This window comes from Engystomops pustulosus, unplaced genomic scaffold (genome assembly GCF_040894005.1).
Source record: "Engystomops pustulosus unplaced genomic scaffold, aEngPut4.maternal MAT_SCAFFOLD_200, whole genome shotgun sequence".
Taxonomy (NCBI): domain Eukaryota; kingdom Metazoa; phylum Chordata; class Amphibia; order Anura; family Leptodactylidae; genus Engystomops; species Engystomops pustulosus.
Window position 1 is genome coordinate 190,112 of NW_027285080.1, and position 13,141 is coordinate 203,252.

The window sequence follows — 13,141 nt, forward strand, 5'->3', positions numbered from 1 at the left end:
TTTTACTATCTCATAGAGAAACTAACCCAATTTTCAGGTTCAAAAAGGTCAACGGAACTTGGGATTCCCAGCCAGTCTCCCATGCTGGTACTTGCCAAGCCTTAAGCTGCATTGCTGCTGCGATCTGACGAGAGCAGGCACATTCAGCTTAGAATGGCCGTTGACAGCAGCTGTTCAGTTTGAACCTTCTTTTACTATCTCATAGAGAAACTAACACAATTTTCAGGTTCAAAAAGGTCAACGGAACTTGGGATTCCCAGCCAGTCTCCCATGCTGGTACTTGCCAAGCCTTAAGCTGCAATGCTGCTGCGATCTGACGAGAGCACGCACATTCAGCTTAGAATGGCCGTTGACAGCAGCTGTTCAATTTGAACCTTCTTTTACTATCTCATAGAGAAACTAACACAATTTTCAGGTTCAAAAAGGTCAACAGAACTTGGGATTCCCAGCCAGTCTCCCATACTGGTACTTGCCAAGCCTTAAGCTGCATTGCTGCTGCGATCTGACGAGAGCACGCACATTCAGCTTAGAATGGCCGTTGACAGCAGCTTTTCAATTTGAACCTTCTTTTACTATCTCATAGAGAAACTAACACAATTTTCAGGTTCAAAAAGGTCAACAGAACTTGGGATTCCCAGCCAGTCTCCCATACTGGTACTTGCCAAGCCTTAAGCTGCATTGCTGCTGCGATCTGACGAGAGCAGGCACATTCAGCTTAGAATGGCCGTTGACAGCAGCTGTTCAATTTGAACCTTCTTTTACTATCTCATAGAAAAACTAACACAATTTTCAGGTTCAAAAAGGTCAACAGAACTTGGGATTTCCAGCCAGTCTCCCATGCTGGTACTTGCCAAGCCTTAAGCTGCATTGCTGCTGCGATCTGACGAGAGCAGGCACATTCAGCTTAGAATGGCCATTGACAGCAGCTGTTCAATTTGAACCTTCTTTTACTATCTCATAGAGAAACTAACACAATTTTCAGGTTCAAAAAGGTCAACAGAACTTGGGATTCCCAGCCAGTCTCCCATACTGGTACTTGCCAAGCCTTAAGCTGCATTGCTGCTGCGATCTGACGAGAGCACGCACATTCAGCTTAGAATGGCCGTTGACAGCAGCTTTTCAATTTGAACCTTCTTTTACTATCTCATAGAGAAACTAACACAATTTTCAGGTTCAAAAAGGTCAACAGAACTTGGGATTCCCAGCCAGTCTCCCATACTGGTACTTGCCAAGCCTTAAGCTGCATTGCTGCTGCGATCTGACGAGAGCAGGCACATTCAGCTTAGAATGGCCGTTGACAGCAGCTGTTCAATTTGAACCTTCTTTTACTATCTCATAGAAAAACTAACACAATTTTCAGGTTCAAAAAGGTCAACAGAACTTGGGATTTCCAGCCAGTCTCCCATGCTGGTACTTGCCAAGCCTTAAGCTGCATTGCTGCTGCGATCTGACGAGAGCAGGCACATTCAGCTTAGAATGGCCGTTGACAGCAGCTGTTCAATTTGAACCTTCTTTTACTATCTCATAGAGAAACTAACACAATTTTCAGGTTCAAAAAGGTCAACGGAACTTGGGATTCCCAGCCAGTCTCCCATGCTGGTACTTGCCAAGCCTTAAGCTGCATTGCTGCTGCGATCTGACGAGAGCAGGCACATTCAGCTTAGAATGGCTGTTGACAGCAGCTGTTCAATTTGAACCTTCTTTTACTATCTCATAGAGAAACTAACACAATTTTCAGGTTCAAAAAGGTCAACGGAACTTGGGATTCCCAGCCAGTCTCCCATGCTGGTACTTGCCAAGCCTTAAACTGCATTGCTGCAGCGATCTGACGAGAGCAGGCACATTCAGCTTAGAATGGCCGTTGACAGCAGCTGTTCAGTTTGAACCTTCTTTTACCATCTTTGACAGAGAAACTAACAATTTTCAGGTTCAAAAAGGTCAACGGAACTTGGGATTCCCAGCCAGTCTCCCATGCTGGTACTTGCCAAGCCTTAAGCTGCATTGCTGCTGCGATCTGACGAGAGCAGGCACATTCAGCTTAGAATGGCCATTGACAGCAGCTGTTCAATTTGAACCTTCTTTTACTATCTCATAGAGAAACTAACACAATTTTCAGGTTCAAAAAGGTCAACAGAACTTGGGATTCCCAGCCAGTCTCCCATACTGGTACTTGCCAAGCCTTAAGCTGCATTGCTGCTGCGATCTGACGAGAGCACGCACATTCAGCTTAGAATGGCCGTTGACAGCAGCTTTTCAATTTGAACCTTCTTTTACTATCTCATAGAGAAACTAACACAATTTTCAGGTTCAAAAAGGTCAACAGAACTTGGGATTCCCAGCCAGTCTCCCATACTGGTACTTGCCAAGCCTTAAGCTGCATTGCTGCTGCGATCTGACGAGAGCAGGCACATTCAGCTTAGAATGGCCGTTGACAGCAGCTGTTCAATTTGAACCTTCTTTTACTATCTCATAGAAAAACTAACACAATTTTCAGGTTCAAAAAGGTCAACAGAACTTGGGATTTCCAGCCAGTCTCCCATGCTGGTACTTGCCAAGCCTTAAGCTGCATTGCTGCTGCGATCTGACGAGAGCAGGCACATTCAGCTTAGAATGGCCGTTGACAGCAGCTGTTCAATTTGAACCTTCTTTTACTATCTCATAGAGAAACTAACACAATTTTCAGGTTCAAAAAGGTCAACGGAACTTGGGATTCCCAGCCAGTCTCCCATGCTGGTACTTGCCAAGCCTTAAGCTGCATTGCTGCTGCGATCTGACGAGAGCAGGCACATTCAGCTTAGAATGGCCGTTGACAGCAGCTGTTCAGTTTGAACCTTCTTTTACTATCTCATAGAGAAACTAACACAATTTTCAGGTTCAAAAAGGTCAACGGAACTTGGGATTCCCAGCCAGTCTCCCATGCTGGTACTTGCCAAGCCTTAAGCTGCAATGCTGCTGCGATCTGACGAGAGCACGCACATTCAGCTTAGAATGGCCGTTGACAGCAGCTGTTCAATTTGAACCTTCTTTTACTATCTCATAGAGAAACTAACACAATTTTCAGGTTCAAAAAGGTCAACAGAACTTGGGATTCCCAGCCAGTCTCCCATACTGGTACTTGCCAAGCCTTAAGCTGCATTGCTGCTGCGATCTGACGAGAGCACGCACATTCAGCTTAGAATGGCCATTGACAGCAGCTTTTCAATTTGAACCTTCTTTTACTATCTCATAGAGAAACTAACACAATTTTCAGGTTCAAAAAGGTCAACGGAACTTGGGATTCCCAGCCAGTCTCCCATACTGGTACTTGCCAAGCCTTAAGCTGCATTGCTGCTGCGATCTGACGAGAGCAGGCACATTCAGCTTAGAATGGCCGTTGACAGCAGCTGTTCAATTTGAACCTTCTTTTACTATCTCATAGAAAAACTAACACAATTTTCAGGTTCAAAAAGGTCAACAGAACTTGGGATTTCCAGCCAGTCTCCCATGCTGGTACTTGCCAAGCCTTAAGCTGCATTGCTGCTGCGATCTGACGAGAGCAGGCACATTCAGCTTAGAATGGCCGTTGACAGCAGCTGTTCAATTTGAACCTTCTTTTACTATCTCATAGAGAAACTAACACAATTTTCAGGTTCAAAAAGGTCAACGGAACTTGGGATTCCCAGCCAGTCTCCCATGCTGGTACTTGCCAAGCCTTAAGCTGCATTGCTGCTGCGATCTGACGAGAGCAGGCACATTCAGCTTAGAATGGCCGTTGACAGCAGCTGTTCAGTTTGAACCTTCTTTTACTATCTCATAGAGAAACTAACACAATTTTCAGGTTCAAAAAGGTCAACGGAGCATGGGATTCCAAGCCAGTCTCCCATGCTGGTACTTGCCAAGCCTTAAGCTGCATTGCTGCTGCGATCTGACGAGAGCAGGCACATTCAGCTTAGAATGGCCGTTGACAGCAGCTGTTCAATTTGAACCTTCTTTTACCATCTTTGACAGAGAAACTAACAATTTTCAGGTTCAAAAAGGTCAACGGAACTTGGGATTCCCAGCCAGTCTCCCATGCTGGTACTTGCCAAGCCTTAAGCTGCATTGCTGCTGCGATCTGACGAGAGCAGGCACATTCAGCTTAGAATGGCCGTTGACAGCAGCTGTTCAATTTGAACCTTCTTTTACTATCTCATAGAGAAACTAACACAATTTTCAGGTTCAAAAAGGTCAACGGAACTTGGGATTCCCAGCCAGTCTCCCATGCTGGTACTTGCCAAGCCTTAAGCTGCATTGCTGCTGCGATCTGACGAGAGCAGGCACATTCAGCTTAGAATGGCCGTTGACAGCAGCTGTTCAATTTGAACCTTCTTTTACTATCTCATAGAGAAACTAACACAATTTTCAGGTTCAAAAAGGTCAACGGAACTTGGGATTCCCAGCCAGTCTCCCATGCTGGTACTTGCCAAGCCTTAAGCTGCATTGCTGCTGCGATCTGACGAGAGCAGGCACATTCAGCTTAGAATGGCCGTTGATAGCAGCTGTTCAATTTGAACCTTCTTTTACTATCTCATAGAGAAACTAACACAATTTTCAGGTTCAAAAAGGTCAACGGAACTTGGGATTCCCAGCCAGTCTCCCATGCTGTTACTTGCCAAGCCTTAAGCTGCATTGCTGCTGCGATCTGACGAGAGCAGGCACATTCAGCTTAGAATGGCCGTTGACAGCAGCTGTTCAGTTTGAACCTTCTTTTACTATCTCATAGAGAAACTAACACAATTTTCAGGTTCAAAAAGGTCAACGGAACTTGGGATTCCCAGCCAGTCTCCCATGCTGGTACTTGCCAAGCCTTAAACTGCATTGCTGCTGCGATCTGACGAGAGCAGGCACATTCAGCTTAGAATGGCCGTTGACAGCAGCTGTTCAGTTTGATTCTTCTTTTACTATCTCATAGAGAAACTAACACAATTTTCAGGTTCAAAAAGGTCAACGGAACTTGGGATTCCCAGCCAGTCTCCCATGCTGGTACTTGCCAAGCATTAAGCTGCATTGCTGCTGCGATCTGACGAGAGCAGGCACATTCAGCTTAGAATGGCCGTTGACAGCAGCTGTTCAATTTGAACCTTCTTTTACCATCTTTGACAGAGAAACTAACAATTTTCAGGTTCAAAAAGGTCAACGGAACTTGGGATTCCCAGCCAGTCTCCCATGCTGGTACTTGCCAAGCCTTAAGCTGCATTGCTGCTGCGATCTGACGAGAGCAGGCACATTCAGCTTAGAATGGCCATTGACAGCAGCTGTTCAATTTGAACCTTCTTTTACTATCTCATAGAGAAACTAACACAATTTTCAGGTTCAAAAAGGTGAACGGAACTTGGGATTCCCAGCCAGTCTCCCATGCTGGTACTTGCCAAGCCTTAAGCTGCATTGCTGCTGCAATCTGACGAGAGCAGGCACATTCAGCTTAGAATGGCCGTTGACAGCAGCTGTTCAATTTGAACCTTCTTTTACTATCTCATAGAAAAACTAACACAATTTTCAGGTTCAAAAAGGTCAACAGAACTTGGGATTTCAAGCCAGTCTCCCATGCTGGTACTTGCCAAGCCTTAAGCTGCATTGCTGCTGCGATCTGACGAGAGCAGGCACATTCAGCTTAGAATGGCCGTTGACAGCAGCTGTTCAATTTGAACCTTCTTTTACTATCTCATAGAGAAACTAACACAATTTTCAGGTTCAAAAAGGTCAACGGAACTTGGGATTCCCAGCCAGTCTCCCATGCTGGTACTTGCCAAGCCTTAAGCTGCATTGCTGCTGCGATCTGACGAGAGCAGGCACATTCAGCTTAGAATGGCCGTTGACAGCAGCTGTTCAGTTTGAACCTTCTTTTACTATCTCATAGAGAAACTAACACAATTTTCAGGTTCAAAAAGGTCAACGGAACTTGGGATTCCCAGCCAGTCTCCCATGCTGGTACTTGCCAAGCCATAAGCTGCATTGCTGCTGCGATCTGACGAGAGCACGCTCATTCAGCTTAGAATGGCCGTTGACAGCAGCTGTTCAATTTGAACCTTCTTTTACCATCTTTGACAGAGAAACTAACAATTTTCAGGTTCAAAAAGGTCAACGGAACTTGGGATTCCCAGCCAGTCTCCCATGCTGGTACTTGCCAAGCCTTAAGCTGCATTGCTGCTGCAATCTGACGAGAGCAGGCACATTCAGCTTAGAATGGCCGTTAACAGCAGCTGTTCAATTTGAACCTTCTTTTACTATCTCATAGAGAAACTAACACAATTTTCAGGTTCAAAAAGGTCAACGGAACTTGGGATTCCCAGCCAGTCTCCCATGCTGGTACTTGCCAAGCCTTAAGCTGCTGCGATCTGACGAGAGCAGGCACATTCAGCTTAGAATGGCCGTTGACAGCAGCTGTTCAATTTGAACCTTCTTTTACCATCTTTGACAGAGAAACTAACAATTTTCAGGTTCAAAAAGGTCAACAGAACTTGGGATTCCCAGCCAGTCTCCCATGCTGGTACTTGCCAAGCCTTAAGCTGCATTGCTGCTGCGATCTGACGAGAGCAGGCACATTCAGCTTAGAATGGCCGTTGACAGCAGCTGTTCAATTTGAACCTTCTTTTAATATCTCATAGAGAAACTAACACAATTTTCAGGTTCAAAAAGGTCAACGGAACTTGGGATTCCCAGCCAGTCTCCCATGCTGGTACTTGCCAAGCCTTAAGCTGCATTGCTGCTGCAATCTGACGAGAGCAGGCACATTCAGCTTAGAATGGCCGTTGACAGCAGCTGCCTAATTTCTACTTTCTTTTACTATCTCATAGAGAAACTAACACAATTTTCAGGTTCAAAAAGTTCAACGTAACTTGGGATTCCCAGCCAGTCTCCCATGCTGGTACTTGCCAAGCCTTAAGCTGCATTGATGCTGCGATCTGACGAGAGCAGGCACATTCAGCTTAGAATGGCCGTTGACAGCAGCTGTTCAATTTGAACCTTCTTTTACTATCTCATAGAGAAACTAACACAATTTTCAGGTTCAAAAAGGTCAACGGAACTTGGGATTCCCAGCCAGTCTCCCATGCTGGTACTTGCCAAGCCTTAAGCTGCATTGATGCTGCAATCTGACGAGAGCAGGCACATTCAGCTTAGAATGGCTGTTGACAGCAGCTGTTCAGTTTGAACCTTCTTTTACTATCTCATAGAGAAACTAACACAATTTTCAGGTTCAAAAAGGTCAACGGAACTTGGGATTCACAGCCAGTCTCCCATGCTGGTACTTGCCAAGCCTTAAGCCGCATCGCTGCTGTGATCCGACAAGAGCACGCACATTCAGCTTAGAATGGCCGTTGACAGCAGCTGTTCAATTTGAACCTTCTTTTACTATCTCATAGAGAAACTAACACAATTTTCAGGTTCAAAAAGGTCAATGGAACTTGGGATTCCCAGCCAGTCTCCCATGCTGGTACTTGCCAAGCCTTAAGCTGCATTGCTGCTGCGATCTGACGAGAGCAGGCACATTCAGCTTAGAATGGCCGTTGACAGCAGCTGTTCAATTTGAACCTTCTTTTACTATCTCATAGAGAAACTAACACAATTTTCAGGTTCAAAAAGGTCAACAGAACTTGGGATTCCCAGCCAGTCTCCCATGCTGGTACTTGCCAAGCCTTAAGCTGCATTGCTGCTGCGATCTGACGAGAGCAGGCACATTCAGCTTAGAATGGCCGTTGACAGCAGCTGTTCAGTTTGAACCTTCTTTTACTATCTCATAGAGAAACTAACACAATTTTCAGGTTCAAAAAGGTCAACGGAACTTGGGATTCCCAGCCAGTCTCCCATGCTGGTACTTGCTAAGCCTTAAGCTGCATTGCTGCTGCAATCTGACGAGAGCAGGCACATTCAGCTTAGAATGGCCGTTGACAGCAGCTGTTCAATTTGAACCTTCTTTTACCATCTTTGACAGAGAAACTAACAATTTTCAGGTTCAAAAAGGTCAACAGAACTTGGGATTCCCAGCCAGTCTCCCATGCTGGTACTTGCCAAGCCTTAAGCTGCATTGTTGCTGCGATCTGACTAGAGCAGGCACATTCAGCTTAGAATGGCCGTTGACAGCAGCTGTTCAATTTGAACCTTCTTTTACTATCTCATAGAGAAACTAACACAATTTTCAGGTTCAAAAAGGTCAACGGAACTTGGGATTCCCAGCCAGTCTCCCATGCTGGTACTTGCCAAGCCTTAAGCTGCATTGCTGCTGCGATCTGACGAGAGCAGGCACATTCAGCTTAGAATGGCCGTTGACAGCAGCTGTTCAGTTTGAACCTTCTTTTACTATCTCATAGAGAAACTAACACAATTTTCAGGTTCAAAAAGGTCAACGGAACTTGGGATTCCCAGCCAGTCTCCCATGCTGGTACTTGCCAAGCCTTAAGCTGCTGCGATCTGACGAGAGCAGGCACATCCAGCTTAGAATGGCCGTTGACAGCAGCTGTTCAATTTGAACCTTCTTTTACTATCTCATAGAGAAACTAACACAATTTTCAGGTTCAAAAAGGTCAACAGAACTTGGGATTCCCAGCCAGTCTCCCATGCTGTTATTTGCCAAGCCTTAAGCTGCATTGCTGCTGCGATCTGACGAGAGCAGGCACATTCAGCTTAGAATGGCTGTTGACAGCAGCTGTTCAATTTGAACCTTCTTTTACTATCTCATAGAGAAACTAACCCAATTTTCAGGTTCAAAAAGGTCAACGGAACTTGGGATTCCCAGCCAGTCTCCCATGCTGGTACTTGCCAAGCCTTAAGCTGCATTGATGCTGCAATCTGACGAGAGCAGGCACATTCAGCTTAGAATGGCCGTTGACAGCAGCTGTTCAGTTTGAACCTTCTTTTACTATCTCATAGAGAAACTAACACAATTTTCAGGTTCAAAAAGGTCAACGGAACTTGGGATTCCCAGCCAGTCTCCCATGCTGGTACTTGCCAAGCCTTAAGCTGCATTGCTGCTGCGATCTGACGAGAGCAGGCACATTCAGCTTAGAATGGCCGTTGACAGCAGCTGTTCAATTTGAACCTTCTTTTACTATCTCATAGAGAAACTAACACAATTTTCAGGTTCAAAAAGGTCAACGGAACTTGGGATTCCCAGCCAGTCTCCCATGCTGGTACTTGCCAAGCCTTAAGCTGCATTGCTGCTGCGATCTGACGAGAGCAGGCACATTCAGCTTAGAATGGCCGTTGACAGCAGCTGTTCAATTTGAACCTTCTTTTACTATCTCATAGAGAAACTAACACAATTTTCAGGTTCAAAAAGGTCAACGGAACTTGGGATTCCCAGCCAGTCTCCCATGCTGGTACTTGCCAAGCCTTAAGCTGCATTGCTGCTGCGATCTGACGAGAGCAGGCACATTCAGCTTAGAATGGCCGTTGATAGCAGCTGTTCAATTTGAACCTTCTTTTACTATCTCATAGAGAAACTAACACAATTTTCAGGTTCAAAAAGGTCAACGGAACTTGGGATTCCCAGCCAGTCTCCCATGCTGGTACTTGCCAAGCCTTAAGCTGCATTGCTGCTGCGATCTGACGAGAGCAGGCACATTCAGCTTAGAATGGCCGTTGACAGCAGCTGTTCAGTTTGAACCTTCTTTTACTATCTCATAGAGAAACTAACACAATTTTCAGGTTCAAAAAGGTCAACAGAACTTGGGATTCCCAGCCAGCCTCCCATGCTGGTACTTGCCAAGCCTTAAGCTGCATTGATGCTGCGATCTGACGAGAGCAGGCACATTCAGCTTAGAATGGCAGTTGACAGCAGCTGTTCAGTTTGAACCTTCTTTTACTATCTCATAGAGAAACTAACACAATTTTCAGGTTCAAAAAGGTCAACGGAACTTGGGATTCCCAGCCAGTCTCCCATGCTGGTACTTGCCAAGCCTTAAGCTGCATTGCTGCTGCGATCTGACGAGAGCAGGCACATTCAGCTTAGAATGGCCATTGACAGCAGCTGTTCAGTTTGAACCTTCTTTTACTATCTCATAGAGAAACTAACACAATTTTCAGGTTCAAAAATGTCAACAGAACTTGGGATTCCCAGCCAGTCTCCCATGCTGGTACTTGCCAAGCCTTAAGCTGCATTGCTGCTGCGATCTGACGAGAGCAGGCACATTCAGCTTAGAATGGCCGTTGACAGCAGCTGTTCAATTTGATCCTTCTTTTACCATCTTTGACAGAGAAACTAACAATTTTCATGTTCAAAAAGGTCAACGGAACTTGGGATTCCCAGCCAGTCTCCCATGCTGGTACTTGCCAAGCCTTAAGCTGCATTGCTGCTGCGATCTGACGAGAGCAGGCACATTCAGCTTAGAATGGCCGTTGACAGTAGCTGTTCAATTTGAACCTTCTTTTACTATCTCATAGAGAAACTAACACAATTTTCAGGTTCAAAAAGGTCAACGGAACATGGGATTCGCAGCCAGTCTCCCATGCTGGTACTTGCCAAGCCTTAAGCTGCATTGCTGCTGCGATCTGACGAGAGCAGGCACATTCAGCTTAGAATGGCTGTTGACAGCAGCTGTTCAGTTTGAACCTTCTTTTACTATCTCATAGAGAAACTAACACAATTTTCAGGTTCAAAAAGGTCAACGGAACTTGGGATTCCCAGCCAGTCTCCCATGCTGGTACTTGCCAAGCCTTAAGCTGCATTGCTGCTGCGATCTGACGAGAGCAGGCACATTCAGCTTAGAATGGCCGTTGACAGCAGCTGTTCAATTTGAACCTTCTTTTACCATCTTTGACAGAGAAACTAACAATTTTCAGGTTCAAAAAGGTCAACGGAACTTGGGATTCCCAGCCAGTCTCCCATGCTGGTACTTGCCAAGCCTTAAGCTGCATTGCTGCTGCGATCTGACGAGAGCAGGCACATTCAGCTTAGAATGGCCGTTGACAGCAGCTGTTCAATTTGAACCTTCTTTTACTATCTCATAGAGAAACTAACACAATTTTCAGGTTCAAAAAGGTCAACGGAACTTGGGATTCCCAGCCAGTCTCCCATGCTGGTACTTGCCAAGCCTTAAGCTGCATTGCTGCTGCGATCTGACGAGAGCAGGCACATTCAGCTTAGAATGGCCGTTGACAGCAGCTGTTCAGTTTGAACCTTCTTTTACTATCTCATAGAGAAACTAACCCAATTTTCAGGTTCAAAAAGGTCAACAGAACTTGGGATTCCCAGCCAGTCTCCCATGCTGGTACTTGCCAAGCCATAAGCTGCATTGCTGCTGCGATCTGACGAGAGCACGCACATTCAGCTTAGAATGGCCGTTGACAGCAGCTGTTCAATTTGAACCTTCTTTTACCATCTTTGACAGAGAAACTAACAATTTTCAGGTTCAAAAAGGTCAACGGAACTTGGGATTCCCTGCCAGTCTCCCATGCTGGTACTTGCCAAGCCTTAAGCTGCATTGCTGCTGCAATCTGACGAGAGCAGGCACATTCAGCTTAGAATGGCCGTTAACAGCAGCTGTTCAATTTGAACCTTCTTTTACTATCTCATAGAGAAACTAACACAATTTTCAGGTTCAAAAAGGTCATCGGAACTTGGGATTCCCAGCCAGTCTCCCATGCTGGTACTTGCCAAGCCTTAAGCTGCATTGCTGCTGCGAACTGACGAGAGCAGGCACATTCAGCTTAGAATGGCTGTTGACAGCAGCTGTTCAATTTGAACCTTCTTTTACTATCTCATAGAGAAACTAACACAATTTTCAGGTTCAAAAAGGTCAACAGAACTTGGGATTCCCAGCCAGTCTCCCATGCTGGTACTTGCCAAGCCTTAAGCTGCATTGCTGCTGCGATCTGACGAGAGCAGGCACATTCAGCTTAGAATGGCTGTTGACAGCAGCTGTTCAATTTGAACCTTCTTTTACTATCTCATAGAAAAACTAACACAATTTTCAGGTTCAAAAAGGTCAACAGAACTTGGGATTCCCAGCCAGTCTCCCATGCTGGTACTTGCCAAGCCTTAAGCTGCTGCGATCTGACGAGAGCAGGCACATTCAGCTTAGAATGGCCGTTGACAGCAGCTGTTCAATTTGAACCTTCTTTTACTATCTCATAGAAAAACTAACACAATTTTCAGGTTCAAAAAGGTCAACAGAACTTGGGATTCCCAGCCAGTCTCCCATGCTGGTACTGGCCAAGCCTTAAGCTGCATTGCTGCTGCGATCTGACGAGAGCAGGCACATTCAGCTTAGAATGGCCGTTGACAGCAGCTGTTCAATTTGAACCTTCTTTTACCATCTTTGACAGAGAAACTAACAATTTTCAGGTTCAAAAAGGTCAACGGAACTTAGGATTCCCAGCCAGTCTCCCATGCTGGTACTTGCCAAGCCTTAAGCTGCATTGCTGCTGCGAACTGACGAGAGCAGGCACATTCAGCTTAGAATGGCCGTTGATAGCAGCTGTTCAATTTGAACCTTCTTTTACTATCTCATAGAGAAACTAACACAATTTTCAGGTTCAAAAAGGTCAACGGAACTTGGGATTCCCAGCCAGTCTCCCATGCTGGTACTTGCCAAGCCTTAAGCTGCTGCGATCTGACGAGAGCAGGCACATTCAGCTTAGAATGGCCGTTGACAGCAGCTGTTCAATTTGAACCTTCTTTTACTATCTCATAGAAAAACTAACACAATTTTCAGGTTCAAAAAGGTCAACAGAACTTGGGATTCCCAGCCAGTCTCCTATGCTGGTACTTGCCAAGCCTTAAGCTGCATTGCTGCTGCGATCTAACGAGAGCAGGCACATTCAGCTTAGAATGGCCGTTGACAGCAGCTGTTCAATTTGAACCTTCTTTTACCATCTTTGACAGAGAAACTAACAATTTTCAGGTTCAAAAAGGTCAACGGAACTTGGGATTCCCAGCCAGTCTCCCATGCTGGTACTTGCCAAGCCTTAAGCTGCATTGCTGCTGCGATCTGACGAGAGCAGGCACATTCAGCTTAGAATGGCCGTTGACAGCAGCTGTTCAATTTGAACCTTCTTTTACTATCTCATAGAGAAACTAACACAATTTTCAGGTTCAAAAAGGTCAACGGAACTTGGGATTCCCAGCCAGTCTCCCATGCTGGTACTTGCCAAGCCTTAAGCTGCATTGATGCTGCGATCTGACGAG

The 13,141-nt window shown here is 45.5% G+C and overlaps 59 pseudogenes; all 59 read right to left on the minus strand.

Moving 5' to 3' along the window:
* Positions 1 to 46: 46 nt before the first annotated feature.
* Positions 47 to 165, minus strand: LOC140108998 (5S ribosomal RNA; annotated as a pseudogene).
* A 70-nt stretch (positions 166 to 235) lies between these two features.
* On the minus strand, positions 236 to 354 carry LOC140109466 (5S ribosomal RNA; annotated as a pseudogene).
* Positions 355 to 424: 70 nt separating this feature from the next.
* On the minus strand, positions 425 to 543 carry LOC140109270 (5S ribosomal RNA; annotated as a pseudogene).
* A 70-nt stretch (positions 544 to 613) lies between these two features.
* On the minus strand, positions 614 to 732 carry LOC140109040 (5S ribosomal RNA; annotated as a pseudogene).
* Positions 733 to 802: 70 nt separating this feature from the next.
* Positions 803 to 921, minus strand: LOC140109381 (5S ribosomal RNA; annotated as a pseudogene).
* A 70-nt stretch (positions 922 to 991) lies between these two features.
* LOC140109271 (5S ribosomal RNA) lies at positions 992 to 1,110 on the minus strand (annotated as a pseudogene).
* Positions 1,111 to 1,180: 70 nt separating this feature from the next.
* LOC140109041 (5S ribosomal RNA) lies at positions 1,181 to 1,299 on the minus strand (annotated as a pseudogene).
* A 70-nt stretch (positions 1,300 to 1,369) lies between these two features.
* On the minus strand, positions 1,370 to 1,488 carry LOC140109314 (5S ribosomal RNA; annotated as a pseudogene).
* Positions 1,489 to 1,558: 70 nt separating this feature from the next.
* Positions 1,559 to 1,677, minus strand: LOC140109285 (5S ribosomal RNA; annotated as a pseudogene).
* Positions 1,678 to 1,747: 70 nt separating this feature from the next.
* LOC140109335 (5S ribosomal RNA) lies at positions 1,748 to 1,866 on the minus strand (annotated as a pseudogene).
* Positions 1,867 to 1,936: 70 nt separating this feature from the next.
* Positions 1,937 to 2,055, minus strand: LOC140109136 (5S ribosomal RNA; annotated as a pseudogene).
* A 70-nt stretch (positions 2,056 to 2,125) lies between these two features.
* On the minus strand, positions 2,126 to 2,244 carry LOC140109273 (5S ribosomal RNA; annotated as a pseudogene).
* A 70-nt stretch (positions 2,245 to 2,314) lies between these two features.
* On the minus strand, positions 2,315 to 2,433 carry LOC140109042 (5S ribosomal RNA; annotated as a pseudogene).
* A 70-nt stretch (positions 2,434 to 2,503) lies between these two features.
* On the minus strand, positions 2,504 to 2,622 carry LOC140109315 (5S ribosomal RNA; annotated as a pseudogene).
* Positions 2,623 to 2,692: 70 nt separating this feature from the next.
* On the minus strand, positions 2,693 to 2,811 carry LOC140108999 (5S ribosomal RNA; annotated as a pseudogene).
* A 70-nt stretch (positions 2,812 to 2,881) lies between these two features.
* LOC140109467 (5S ribosomal RNA) lies at positions 2,882 to 3,000 on the minus strand (annotated as a pseudogene).
* Positions 3,001 to 3,070: 70 nt separating this feature from the next.
* On the minus strand, positions 3,071 to 3,189 carry LOC140109373 (5S ribosomal RNA; annotated as a pseudogene).
* A 70-nt stretch (positions 3,190 to 3,259) lies between these two features.
* On the minus strand, positions 3,260 to 3,378 carry LOC140108978 (5S ribosomal RNA; annotated as a pseudogene).
* A 70-nt stretch (positions 3,379 to 3,448) lies between these two features.
* LOC140109316 (5S ribosomal RNA) lies at positions 3,449 to 3,567 on the minus strand (annotated as a pseudogene).
* Positions 3,568 to 3,637: 70 nt separating this feature from the next.
* LOC140109000 (5S ribosomal RNA) lies at positions 3,638 to 3,756 on the minus strand (annotated as a pseudogene).
* A 70-nt stretch (positions 3,757 to 3,826) lies between these two features.
* Positions 3,827 to 3,945, minus strand: LOC140109441 (5S ribosomal RNA; annotated as a pseudogene).
* A 70-nt stretch (positions 3,946 to 4,015) lies between these two features.
* On the minus strand, positions 4,016 to 4,134 carry LOC140109001 (5S ribosomal RNA; annotated as a pseudogene).
* Positions 4,135 to 4,204: 70 nt separating this feature from the next.
* Positions 4,205 to 4,323, minus strand: LOC140109003 (5S ribosomal RNA; annotated as a pseudogene).
* A 70-nt stretch (positions 4,324 to 4,393) lies between these two features.
* On the minus strand, positions 4,394 to 4,512 carry LOC140109191 (5S ribosomal RNA; annotated as a pseudogene).
* Positions 4,513 to 4,582: 70 nt separating this feature from the next.
* LOC140109332 (5S ribosomal RNA) lies at positions 4,583 to 4,701 on the minus strand (annotated as a pseudogene).
* Positions 4,702 to 4,771: 70 nt separating this feature from the next.
* On the minus strand, positions 4,772 to 4,890 carry LOC140109147 (5S ribosomal RNA; annotated as a pseudogene).
* A 70-nt stretch (positions 4,891 to 4,960) lies between these two features.
* On the minus strand, positions 4,961 to 5,079 carry LOC140109363 (5S ribosomal RNA; annotated as a pseudogene).
* A 70-nt stretch (positions 5,080 to 5,149) lies between these two features.
* On the minus strand, positions 5,150 to 5,268 carry LOC140109139 (5S ribosomal RNA; annotated as a pseudogene).
* A 70-nt stretch (positions 5,269 to 5,338) lies between these two features.
* Positions 5,339 to 5,457, minus strand: LOC140109437 (5S ribosomal RNA; annotated as a pseudogene).
* A 70-nt stretch (positions 5,458 to 5,527) lies between these two features.
* LOC140109418 (5S ribosomal RNA) lies at positions 5,528 to 5,646 on the minus strand (annotated as a pseudogene).
* A 70-nt stretch (positions 5,647 to 5,716) lies between these two features.
* Positions 5,717 to 5,835, minus strand: LOC140109005 (5S ribosomal RNA; annotated as a pseudogene).
* Positions 5,836 to 5,905: 70 nt separating this feature from the next.
* On the minus strand, positions 5,906 to 6,024 carry LOC140109476 (5S ribosomal RNA; annotated as a pseudogene).
* Positions 6,025 to 6,094: 70 nt separating this feature from the next.
* Positions 6,095 to 6,213, minus strand: LOC140109345 (5S ribosomal RNA; annotated as a pseudogene).
* A 251-nt stretch (positions 6,214 to 6,464) lies between these two features.
* On the minus strand, positions 6,465 to 6,583 carry LOC140109094 (5S ribosomal RNA; annotated as a pseudogene).
* Positions 6,584 to 6,653: 70 nt separating this feature from the next.
* LOC140109231 (5S ribosomal RNA) lies at positions 6,654 to 6,772 on the minus strand (annotated as a pseudogene).
* A 637-nt stretch (positions 6,773 to 7,409) lies between these two features.
* Positions 7,410 to 7,528, minus strand: LOC140109249 (5S ribosomal RNA; annotated as a pseudogene).
* Positions 7,529 to 7,598: 70 nt separating this feature from the next.
* Positions 7,599 to 7,717, minus strand: LOC140109095 (5S ribosomal RNA; annotated as a pseudogene).
* A 70-nt stretch (positions 7,718 to 7,787) lies between these two features.
* Positions 7,788 to 7,906, minus strand: LOC140109417 (5S ribosomal RNA; annotated as a pseudogene).
* Positions 7,907 to 7,976: 70 nt separating this feature from the next.
* Positions 7,977 to 8,095, minus strand: LOC140109348 (5S ribosomal RNA; annotated as a pseudogene).
* A 70-nt stretch (positions 8,096 to 8,165) lies between these two features.
* Positions 8,166 to 8,284, minus strand: LOC140109006 (5S ribosomal RNA; annotated as a pseudogene).
* A 440-nt stretch (positions 8,285 to 8,724) lies between these two features.
* Positions 8,725 to 8,843, minus strand: LOC140109372 (5S ribosomal RNA; annotated as a pseudogene).
* Positions 8,844 to 8,913: 70 nt separating this feature from the next.
* Positions 8,914 to 9,032, minus strand: LOC140109007 (5S ribosomal RNA; annotated as a pseudogene).
* Positions 9,033 to 9,102: 70 nt separating this feature from the next.
* LOC140109008 (5S ribosomal RNA) lies at positions 9,103 to 9,221 on the minus strand (annotated as a pseudogene).
* Positions 9,222 to 9,291: 70 nt separating this feature from the next.
* On the minus strand, positions 9,292 to 9,410 carry LOC140109193 (5S ribosomal RNA; annotated as a pseudogene).
* Positions 9,411 to 9,480: 70 nt separating this feature from the next.
* On the minus strand, positions 9,481 to 9,599 carry LOC140109009 (5S ribosomal RNA; annotated as a pseudogene).
* Positions 9,600 to 9,669: 70 nt separating this feature from the next.
* Positions 9,670 to 9,788, minus strand: LOC140109473 (5S ribosomal RNA; annotated as a pseudogene).
* A 70-nt stretch (positions 9,789 to 9,858) lies between these two features.
* Positions 9,859 to 9,977, minus strand: LOC140109140 (5S ribosomal RNA; annotated as a pseudogene).
* Positions 9,978 to 10,047: 70 nt separating this feature from the next.
* On the minus strand, positions 10,048 to 10,166 carry LOC140109155 (5S ribosomal RNA; annotated as a pseudogene).
* Positions 10,167 to 10,236: 70 nt separating this feature from the next.
* On the minus strand, positions 10,237 to 10,355 carry LOC140109010 (5S ribosomal RNA; annotated as a pseudogene).
* Positions 10,356 to 10,614: 259 nt separating this feature from the next.
* LOC140109011 (5S ribosomal RNA) lies at positions 10,615 to 10,733 on the minus strand (annotated as a pseudogene).
* A 70-nt stretch (positions 10,734 to 10,803) lies between these two features.
* Positions 10,804 to 10,922, minus strand: LOC140109012 (5S ribosomal RNA; annotated as a pseudogene).
* A 70-nt stretch (positions 10,923 to 10,992) lies between these two features.
* LOC140109013 (5S ribosomal RNA) lies at positions 10,993 to 11,111 on the minus strand (annotated as a pseudogene).
* A 70-nt stretch (positions 11,112 to 11,181) lies between these two features.
* LOC140109423 (5S ribosomal RNA) lies at positions 11,182 to 11,300 on the minus strand (annotated as a pseudogene).
* A 70-nt stretch (positions 11,301 to 11,370) lies between these two features.
* On the minus strand, positions 11,371 to 11,489 carry LOC140109416 (5S ribosomal RNA; annotated as a pseudogene).
* Positions 11,490 to 11,748: 259 nt separating this feature from the next.
* Positions 11,749 to 11,867, minus strand: LOC140109109 (5S ribosomal RNA; annotated as a pseudogene).
* A 251-nt stretch (positions 11,868 to 12,118) lies between these two features.
* Positions 12,119 to 12,237, minus strand: LOC140109130 (5S ribosomal RNA; annotated as a pseudogene).
* Positions 12,238 to 12,307: 70 nt separating this feature from the next.
* Positions 12,308 to 12,426, minus strand: LOC140108936 (5S ribosomal RNA; annotated as a pseudogene).
* A 251-nt stretch (positions 12,427 to 12,677) lies between these two features.
* Positions 12,678 to 12,796, minus strand: LOC140109030 (5S ribosomal RNA; annotated as a pseudogene).
* Positions 12,797 to 12,866: 70 nt separating this feature from the next.
* Positions 12,867 to 12,985, minus strand: LOC140109016 (5S ribosomal RNA; annotated as a pseudogene).
* Between the last annotated feature and the right edge of the window lie 156 nt (positions 12,986 to 13,141).